The following is a 9,295-nucleotide window of genomic DNA, read 5'->3' as shown; positions in this document are numbered from 1 at the left end:
AGGGATGTATGTTTCTAGTTACTGTGGTTGAAGGTAACAGGTGTCCAGGTATGGATGTGGGTATGTGAAGTATGGGAGTGGAAGAGTACTGGGAATACCCTGGAGAGGGTATGTGGGCAGGAGAGAGTTCACCCCTGCATTCCATTGCTGGTATGATGGTTGTCCCAGGGTGTTATAGGTGAACATCTCTCTCGGCCTGGCAGTCCGCTGCGTTCTCCTCGAAATCTCTATTTCTTCCGGTGGTTTATTCCCATCAACTGTTGGGTTAACTGGTGGCTTGGTACACAGGTCTGGCTCAGTGTGATGTTCGTCTTCCAGGGCGGCATCCTCCAAAGCTCTGTAGTGTCTCTGTGGTACATTATCGCCCAGTTCTGGGATGTTAGTTTCCTCCACGACGGAAGGGTGGAATTCATGAGCTGTGGCTCTTAGTCTTTGCTCAACCTGAGGATGGTGTACTGTCGGTGGTTGTTCTTTCTCTCTAAATCGCAGCCTGTAACATGGAATCTTTTGGTAAGAGTATTCTTCATCAGAACTGTCTGTGTTTTGGTCATGTGTGTCAACAACTGCCGTTTTCTGTTTTGTTACCTTGTACGGTCTCTCTTCAGGTTGTGAAAGAGGAGTTTCCTCCAGGGGCAGTTCATTTACTGGAAGCAGTAGGTTCCTGTGGAGTACTCGCACTGTTTTGGGACCCTTTTCAGGCTGTACTCGGTAAACCGGTCCATTGTCGACTCTTTCCACCACACGGTGCACTACCTGCTCCCAGTAAGCCCGCAGCTTGCCGGGTCCACCACGTTCTGACAGGTTTCTCACGAGCACTCGGTCGCCTGGACAGAGAACAACACCTCTCACTGCACGGTCATATTGTCTCTTGCCCTTAGCAGAGGATTTCTCACTGTTTTTTGCTGCCATTTCATATGCAAAACGCATCTTCTTTTCCCATTTCTGTGCATATGACTGTCGATCCGATGTTTCAGGATTTCTTTTGGGCGGAAACAACAAGTCCACAGGCAAACGTGGAGATCGGCCATATAGAAGAAAAAATGGGGAGAACCCAGTGGCCTCATGCCTTGTACAATTATAGGCATGTATAACATGAGCCAGATGGTCTTTCCACTGAATCTTTTTCTCCTCCTCCAGAGTACGCAACATTTGAAGGAGGGTCCGGTTAAGTCTCTCTACTGGATTGCTTTGCGGGTGATATGGCGTTGTTCGTGAATGACCAATACCAGCCAGCCGTTCTAACCTGCTGAACAAGGTATTCTCAAACTCCCTCCCCTGATCGTGGTGGAGTTTCTCTGGGTATCCAAAGCGAGGGATAAAGTCATGGAATATTTTGTCAGCTGCGGTTTTCCCAGATTTATTCCTTGTTGGATACGCCTGGGCAAAGCGTGTAAAGTGGTCGACAAGAACAAGAATGTACTCATAGCCCTGACTTTGCTCTAGGTGTAGGTAGTCAATACAAAGCAACTCGAGAGGACTGCTGGTGGTTATATGTTCCATCGGAGCTCTTTGGGGAAGATTAGGACGTTTCTGTTTAATACAGACACACCTTTTGTTTACATAGCCCTCTATGTCATCCTGCATGTTGGGCCAGTAAAACCGTTCCCGGGCAAGGTGTGTTACTTTATCGGCGCCAACATGACCCATGTCATTGTGAAGTGCTTTCAGCACCAGGGGCTTTAGCTTTTCAGGAAGCACAAGTTGTTGATGCTGACGATTCAGTCGATACAGTATTGCTTCCTCCACCACTAGCTTCTTCCATTCGTAAAGCAGTCTTTTCGTTTGTTTGCTCATTTTTCTCTTATCCCTTTCATTAGGAGTCCAGTTTCTGAGCTTTAGCGAAAGCACCTCCTTTATGGCTGTATCATCCTGCTGTGCTGCCTGAATATCTGCAGATGTAATATTGGAAATACTCTCAGGTGGCACAGTGTCTGCATTTCCCCTATTCACCTGTAAGGCTGCTGCCCCGGGCACCTCATCTCCCTGCCTTGCTTTGCTTCTTTGCCATGCTGTGGACACAACCTCTGATGACATAGTCTCTGTGTGATCTGCCATTCTGTCTTGGAGTTTTACTGGGTACCTTGACAGGGTGTCTGCATCTATATTCAGCTTCCCTGGTCTGTATTTGATGTCAAAGTGGAAGTCAGCTAGCTCACCAACCCACCTATGTCCAACGGCGTTTAGTCTGGCAGTGCTCAGAACGTATGTTAAGGGGTTGTTATCAGTGTAGACTGTGAATGTCGGGGCATAATGCAAGTAGTCTCGAAACTTATCACAGATGGCCCACTTGAGTGCTAAGAACTCGAGCTTACCAGAGTGAAGGTGATAGTTTCTCTCAGCCGATGTCAGTGTTCTTGAGCCATATCCGATGACACGTAACTTGTTTTCCTGACTCTGGTACAGCACTGCACCTAATCCGTCACCTGATGCGTCTGTGTGTAGAATGAATGGAAGGTTGAAGTTTGGGTATGCTAGGGTGGGTGGAGTCGTCAGCACATCCACAAGTTTAGCCAAAACAGCCTGGTGCTCTGCTGCCCATCTGATGGGTGTTTTTGATGGCAGCTGTCCTTTTTCTTCCTTCTTAGCTCTGCTTTTGTTTCCATTTGTCTCATGTTGATTGTTGTTTTTACCTTTGTCAGGATTGCTAGGTTTCTGGAGAAGTTCAAACAGCGGCTTGGCCAACCGGGAAAAGTCTTGAATGAAGGAGCGATAGTACCCCAGGAATCCCAGCAAGGACTTAACATCTCCAACAGTGTGAGGCACTTTATCTTTCAGAGCCATGACGGCCTCCAAGTCCTTTGGATCAATCTTAACTCCATCTGCTGATACTAAACGTCCAAGATAACGAACCTCTCTTTTGAACAACTCACACTTCGCAGGTCTCAGTTTGATTCCGTGTTCTCTCATGCGGCCCAGAACTTGTCTGAGGTGGTTGACATGTGCCTCAAAGGATGTAGAATAACACAACACATCATCAAGATATGGAGCACAGCACTCATCTCTAATTCCGTCCAGCACTCCCTCCATACACCTTTGGAATGCTGCAGGTGCATTTGTCAAACCAAATGGGATTCGAATCCATTCATAAAGCCCCCACGGTGTGCTGAAAGCTGTAAGGTGTCTGGATTCCTCACTTACAAACCCTTGGTGATATGCGCTTCCTTGATCTAATATCGAGAACCATGTGTTACCACCCAGGTTGTCAAGTAAGTCCTGTATGCGCGGCAAGGGATGACGATCTGCGACTGTTTTTTTGTTCAGTCCCCTAAAGTCCACACATAGCCGCAAACTCTGGTCCTTCTTACGGGCACAGACAACTGGAGAGGAGTAAGACGACACAGATTTGCGGATCCAACCTCTGTCTAGGAGATTCTTTACATAGTCTTTAACCTCCTGGTACAAAGGCTTAGGGATAGAGTTATAGCACTTTTGGACTGGATTGTTGTCGGTTACATTAATCTTCAGCTGCAAGTTGGGTATGCAACCTATGTCTCCCTCCCCTTTAGCAAACACATCAGATTCCTCAAAGAGCATCTGACGCACAACTTCCTGCTGCTGCTGATCAAGATGCTCCAAGTTAACAGGAGGATGCCATTTTTTTGATGTATAAGTCTCTGGGATACTGTTGTGACTGGCTTGGCTACCCTGCGTGGTACGTATATGTGTATCAGTACTTGACTGCCCTGACTGCTGATAAGGGGGACCAAAATCAATCGGCCTGCTGTCTATGATTCCTTCTAGGCAGCCCAAGGCCATCCTTGGTGGCAAGAAGATATCATGTTTGGTTGAATTGCAGACTGGGATTTTTACAGTCTTAGATGCACCAGGAGACACATTAACTAAAGCAGGAAATAAATCCAGTCCATCTGGGACATCTCTTTTTAATGCTGGTTCAAATAACATTGTCCCCTCCTCAGGCCAACCCCTGATATGGCATTTCACTTGACATATTTGGCCACTAGGAACTGTGAGACCTCTCTTTCCTAATCTGATCATCTCATTCCTAGTTTGTTGGCCCGTTGGGGTTTCGCTGACAACAGAAACAATTGTTTCAGCAGTATCTCGATGGAGTTTTAATGCCTCTGCTAGCAAATCACTTAACATGACACTCCCTGATCTTTCCAGACTTTCAAGGATGAGCTCCTCTATCACATTGAAACCTAGTAACAAACCGTTCACACAGCTCTGACTCACTAGCATGGGTACATGTATGGCTATCTGGCCATGTTTTTCACTTCTGATTTCCACAAGTACCTCAGCCCAACCCTCAAAGGGGACATCCGTCCCATTAGCTGCTGTTATTCTGAGTGGATCATTTGGCAAAAACTCTTCAAGCGACCTGACTTTTGTGTCTGGTAGGTGCTTCTCTAGCCACGACTTTGCCATTATCGTGACCTGAGCACCACTGTCCAGTAGCACCTCAGTTGGTACCCCATTAAGGTGACAGGTAAGCATACACCTTTTGCCTATCAGTCGAGCTACACGGTTTCCTTTCCCCGCTCTCTTCCTTAGGAGTGGCTGATTATCAGTTGGAGTCCTGCTCTCATGGTTTGTTACAATGGTTTGGGACCCTGGCTCTTGTCTGATCACTGGTGGTCCCTCCCCAGTGACCCTCTGATGTTTCCCGATTTGTTCTTGGACAGACAGCCCACCGCCCGGTGTCCCTCCTGGCCACACCGGAAACAGTGGTTACAACTGGCAATCCCTTGGGTTATACAGGGCCTGCATTTTCCTTTCACAGAGGACTTGGATGGTTGGGCAGTATTAAGTGAGCTGACCTGTGTGGACCCAGAGGGACTTCCCTCTGAAGTGAGAGCCTTCTCAATAGCCTTGGCCAAAACAGACACCTGTGCTGTTAGTTCATGCAGGGCTGCTCGTTGTGCCTGGACTTCAGCTTGGGTTTGCAGGACGGTGGCTTGGACCTCGGCTGGAGGCTGAGCTGCGGGTTGTCTTTCACCCTGCTGCATGGCACTAACTGTGACTGCTTTTGCTTTCTGTGTCTGACCTAGGCGAGTCTGTCTCTCAACTTCTTCACTAACTGACTTGGTCATTATCTCTAGAATAAAGTCATCAGCACAACTCATGTTAGAAATGAGAGGCCTTAGGTCTCTTCGGACATGAGCGTATTTCTCACTCATTCCCTGATACAATGAGTGAAGAAATACTCCTTGAATCAGTTGACTGGTATATTGGAACTCTGAGCTACTCTGCTGAGAAGCAAACATCACACGCTGTTTTAGCCCCATTAGCCGGTACATGTACTGATGTGGACTTTCTCTGTCCTGTTGTTTAGCATTGCTAAGCTCCTGAAATAGCTCTGCACTGCTCTTGTCTCTCAGGTGTGCTCTGAGGAACCGTTTGAGCTCAGCCACCGTTAATCCAGGTTTGGTCATTAGCATATCCTTAAATGTACCTGGTTTAATAATCTTTAGGACAGTTCGGATTATCTCTGCTTCTGTAAAATTCTCAGCTAGCCCTTCATCAATCTGTCTACACAGAGAGCTATAACTAACATCTGAATCTGAGTCAGAAATCTGTCCACTGTGGAGCTTGAATTCTCTACGAGGCAGGAGCGCTGCAACATCTGCCAGTTTTATAACATCAGTTACTTGACTGGTTACCATGCAGGTTCTATCTGCGTTCACACTAACTACTGAAGGTGTTACCACAGAGTCTGTTTCTGCACCCAGCTCACAGTCCTCATCTGCAGCCACCGGAGGTCGTTGCAGGTCAGTGATGAAGTCGTTGAATACTAGCAGGCGAGACATGCCTTGGTCCTCCTGACTTGCCAGCCGGTCACTTTTCAAAAAGTCCACAATGAAGTCATAGAGTTCCACCTCTGTTGCATCATCTCCTGGTAGGTCATCTTTCACCTCATCCTTGATGGTGTCTACAAGCTTGTACAACACCTCTGTCTTAGCAGTGTTAATAAGCTCATGAAGCTTTCTCTGTATTCCTCGTCGCAGCTCCTGCACAGCCGCCATTCTGGTACCACAGATGGAGCAGACGTAGCACGTTGGTCTTAGTTTATTACTTTATGATTAGCTGCCGTCAAGAGGAGGCACTAATCCCGGACGAGCCCCCACGATTGTTGCCCCCCTGGTGTGACAGGTGCCTGGGAGGGGTGCGATCCTAGATCCTGCAGCTGTGTATTGAAATAAAGAGGCACAGATCATGAACTTGTTTACGTTTCAACTGCAGGATTTATTCTGCTCATCAACAGGGGAACAAATCATTAATCGCCTCTCATAAGACCCAGCAATTCTTTGTAACGTGTGGCATAACAGCTGTCAGCGCATTGTCAAAAGTACAGGAATAACCTTGCCGAGTATACATTAACCATCATAAATATAGATAACATTGGCTCGCAGTGACCAGGTTGCCTCAGCCTTTGTTCCGGTTACACATACATATCACTGCATCAAGAAATACAATGTACTGTAACTCACAGCCCGTAAATAGCAAATAACCATTCGTATACAGCACATGAGCAGCTATGCAAGCATTAATTACAGCCTTTGCATCCTGTCTTACTTCAACAAGACATATAGAGAACACACAACTGAGAACGTGCCTTAGCATCGCTACGGTACTTGAGGCTCACTTCCCCTGCTAGCCAGTCCATTAGCCTAGCACGATCACGTTCACATCACGATCTCATTCAAAACACAATACTTAAACAGTACTTAACTTATAACGGTATACTTTCATTCACGAGTTCACAACAGTCTTATTGCTTCTACTGTGTTACCTATTAGTCATTTTGAGGACTAGTAACCCACCTGTGTATTGAAATAAAGAGGCACAGATCATGAACTTGTTTACGTTTCAACTGCAGGATTTATTCTGCAGATTTGCCTCCCAGGGGGGTTTACGCTCCTCCTGGCCGCTATGCGCCACCTAGTGGTATTTTTTAAGTAATGCCATGGAAGATGTAAAGTGTAATTCGAAAATACTGATTTAACACTGAACGATATAACAAAGACCAAAATATAACTGGGGTGTTCCCTTTATTTCCTTGTATGAAGACATAAACTGAACTAACATCCCCATAAGTCTTTTTATCTCTTAATTTTTTAACTATTAGTGTAATCCAGATTTACCAGCCACACATTTCAACTTAACACATATGTTAACCTTTTACACTTCACACAGGAAAGGAATGTCTTTCAATGTCACCGTTTGTCTTAGGCTAAACTTGTGAAACAGCCACGTGTGTCACACCTTTTAATAGTTTCATAAGCTTTTCATGCCTATGTTTCTTTAATTATGCCTTGAATTAAGTGGAGATATCATCTGAAATTCAGGAGAGAGAACACTCCTCCTTCACGCCCCTTCGGACCTCAGACTATAAATGCCCCCTTCTCCAATACCCGCTGTCCTCTGGCGAACTTTCTAAGAGCTTAAAATCCTACTCACCCTTTCGGCTCATTACCATGGATTCCCTGTCACTCAGCCCATTGAACGAAGACCTCATTCTTTCTCCGCCTGAATTTCCCCTGGCAGTCCTGGATCCGCAGCCTGTATTTCCAAGCGGGGCAGCCGTGGAAAGCCCGATTACCACCGGCCCGTCCGGGGAGCGCTCCAGCGGCCATTCTCGCCGCTCGGCTGTATCCATTGCTCCGAACTCCTCTCTCCGCTCGCTTCAGCAATACAACGGCTCTGGTTGCTCTTCATCCCAGCGAAACTACGACCTCCGAACCGCTATTAGAGGTCGACCCACCTCCAGCAAAAGTTCAAAGTGGAGCTCCACACCGGATCACTCTGAGACACGTCTCCAGCACTGCGGAGCACCCCGGAAATCAAAACCATCTCAGTGTCCAACTCCGAGGAAACGCCGCTGTTCCCACGCCCAGGTGAGGTCTCCCGAAGATTCTTTACCGTCGAAGGTCTCGGACTGGACCATTGCCTGTCTTCAACGAGTTTTGAAAGAGAGAGGCATTTGCTTTCGCCGGTTCATGGACAAAAGAATTTCTGTGGCTGCAATATGACGAGCTAAATAACCAGGGCTGCACATAAGTGGTCCGCAGGTGCGCATTCACTGTCAAAATAAAAAACACACACAAGGGTTAGGGTTAAATTTAAAAACTGTACTTTTGAGTTAAAATATATATTTATAATTTTAATAAATGACAAATTAAAAAGACATGAACATTTTTTTGTATCGAAAAAATATTGAACCGTGACACCAAAGTATCGAACCGTGAATTTTGTGTATCGTTGCACCCCTAATATATATATATATATATATATATATATATATATATATATATATATATATACGTACATACATACATAAGCTGGGGTCCTCTACCGTCTGTATCTGGAAGTCCCACAGGATCTTAGCTCGGTCATTCCCCATCACCCTTGGGGGCATCTCCCATTTTGACCTCAGGACTTCCAGGTAATATTTGCCACAGATGTTCCTGTACACTATACAGGCAAGGGATACATGAAACACCACTTGGTTATGGCGTTCCATGTATCCCTTGCCTGCTAGCATCTTGCACCCTGCTGTTATGTGCTGGATTGTCTCAAACCCTTGAGGAGTTTGCCCCCTCACATATGCTAATGTGCCACAAACAGGACTTTAATATCACCAACCATTCCCATGTTATTACGGTGTATCCATATAAATGGTTCACCCTGTATATGTCTATGAAGTAATTTTAAGATGAGCTACTAAACGGGGGGCAGGGATAGCTCAGTAGGTAAAGCGGTTGCCCCATGATCGGAAGGTCAGGGGTTCGAATCCCCTGAACGGCTACCCTGAGGTACCCTTGAGCAAGGTACCATCCCCACACGCTGCTCCCCGGGCGCTGCACTGGTGGCTGCCCACTGCTTCACTGAGTGTATGGGTTAAATGCAGAGAAGAATTTCCCCACGGGGATCAATAAAAGTGTACATCATTATTATTATTAAACAACAGTTACCCAGTGTACTTCATAAAACTAGTGCCTATCGCACTTTGGTAATATAATGTAGATATAATATGTCCAAAATTAAATTCATTGTATTAATAAATGATATGTATTTAATCCATTATATCTCACTGTGAGGCAGTTGTCATCGCCCATTTAAACATTGAGGAGAGTTCATGTTAAAGTTTCAACATTAACTTTTAACCCATGAACTTCCCAAGAGACATCTACTGAACATCCTGATGCAGTCATGTGACAAGTGAGTGTAAACATCGGCTTGTTCCAGCTGTGGGAGTTCACAGCAGCACTGAGCTCAGCCTTTTAACATCCAGGATCTGTCAAGGCAGGGTGGCCAGTGTGTTTGCATAGCGGAT

The sequence above is a fragment of the Maylandia zebra genome, linkage group LG3 (assembly GCF_041146795.1).
Source record: "Maylandia zebra isolate NMK-2024a linkage group LG3, Mzebra_GT3a, whole genome shotgun sequence".
NCBI classification, from domain to species: Eukaryota; Metazoa; Chordata; class Actinopteri; order Cichliformes; family Cichlidae; genus Maylandia; species Maylandia zebra.
Note: the sequence above shows the minus strand (reverse complement) of the source record.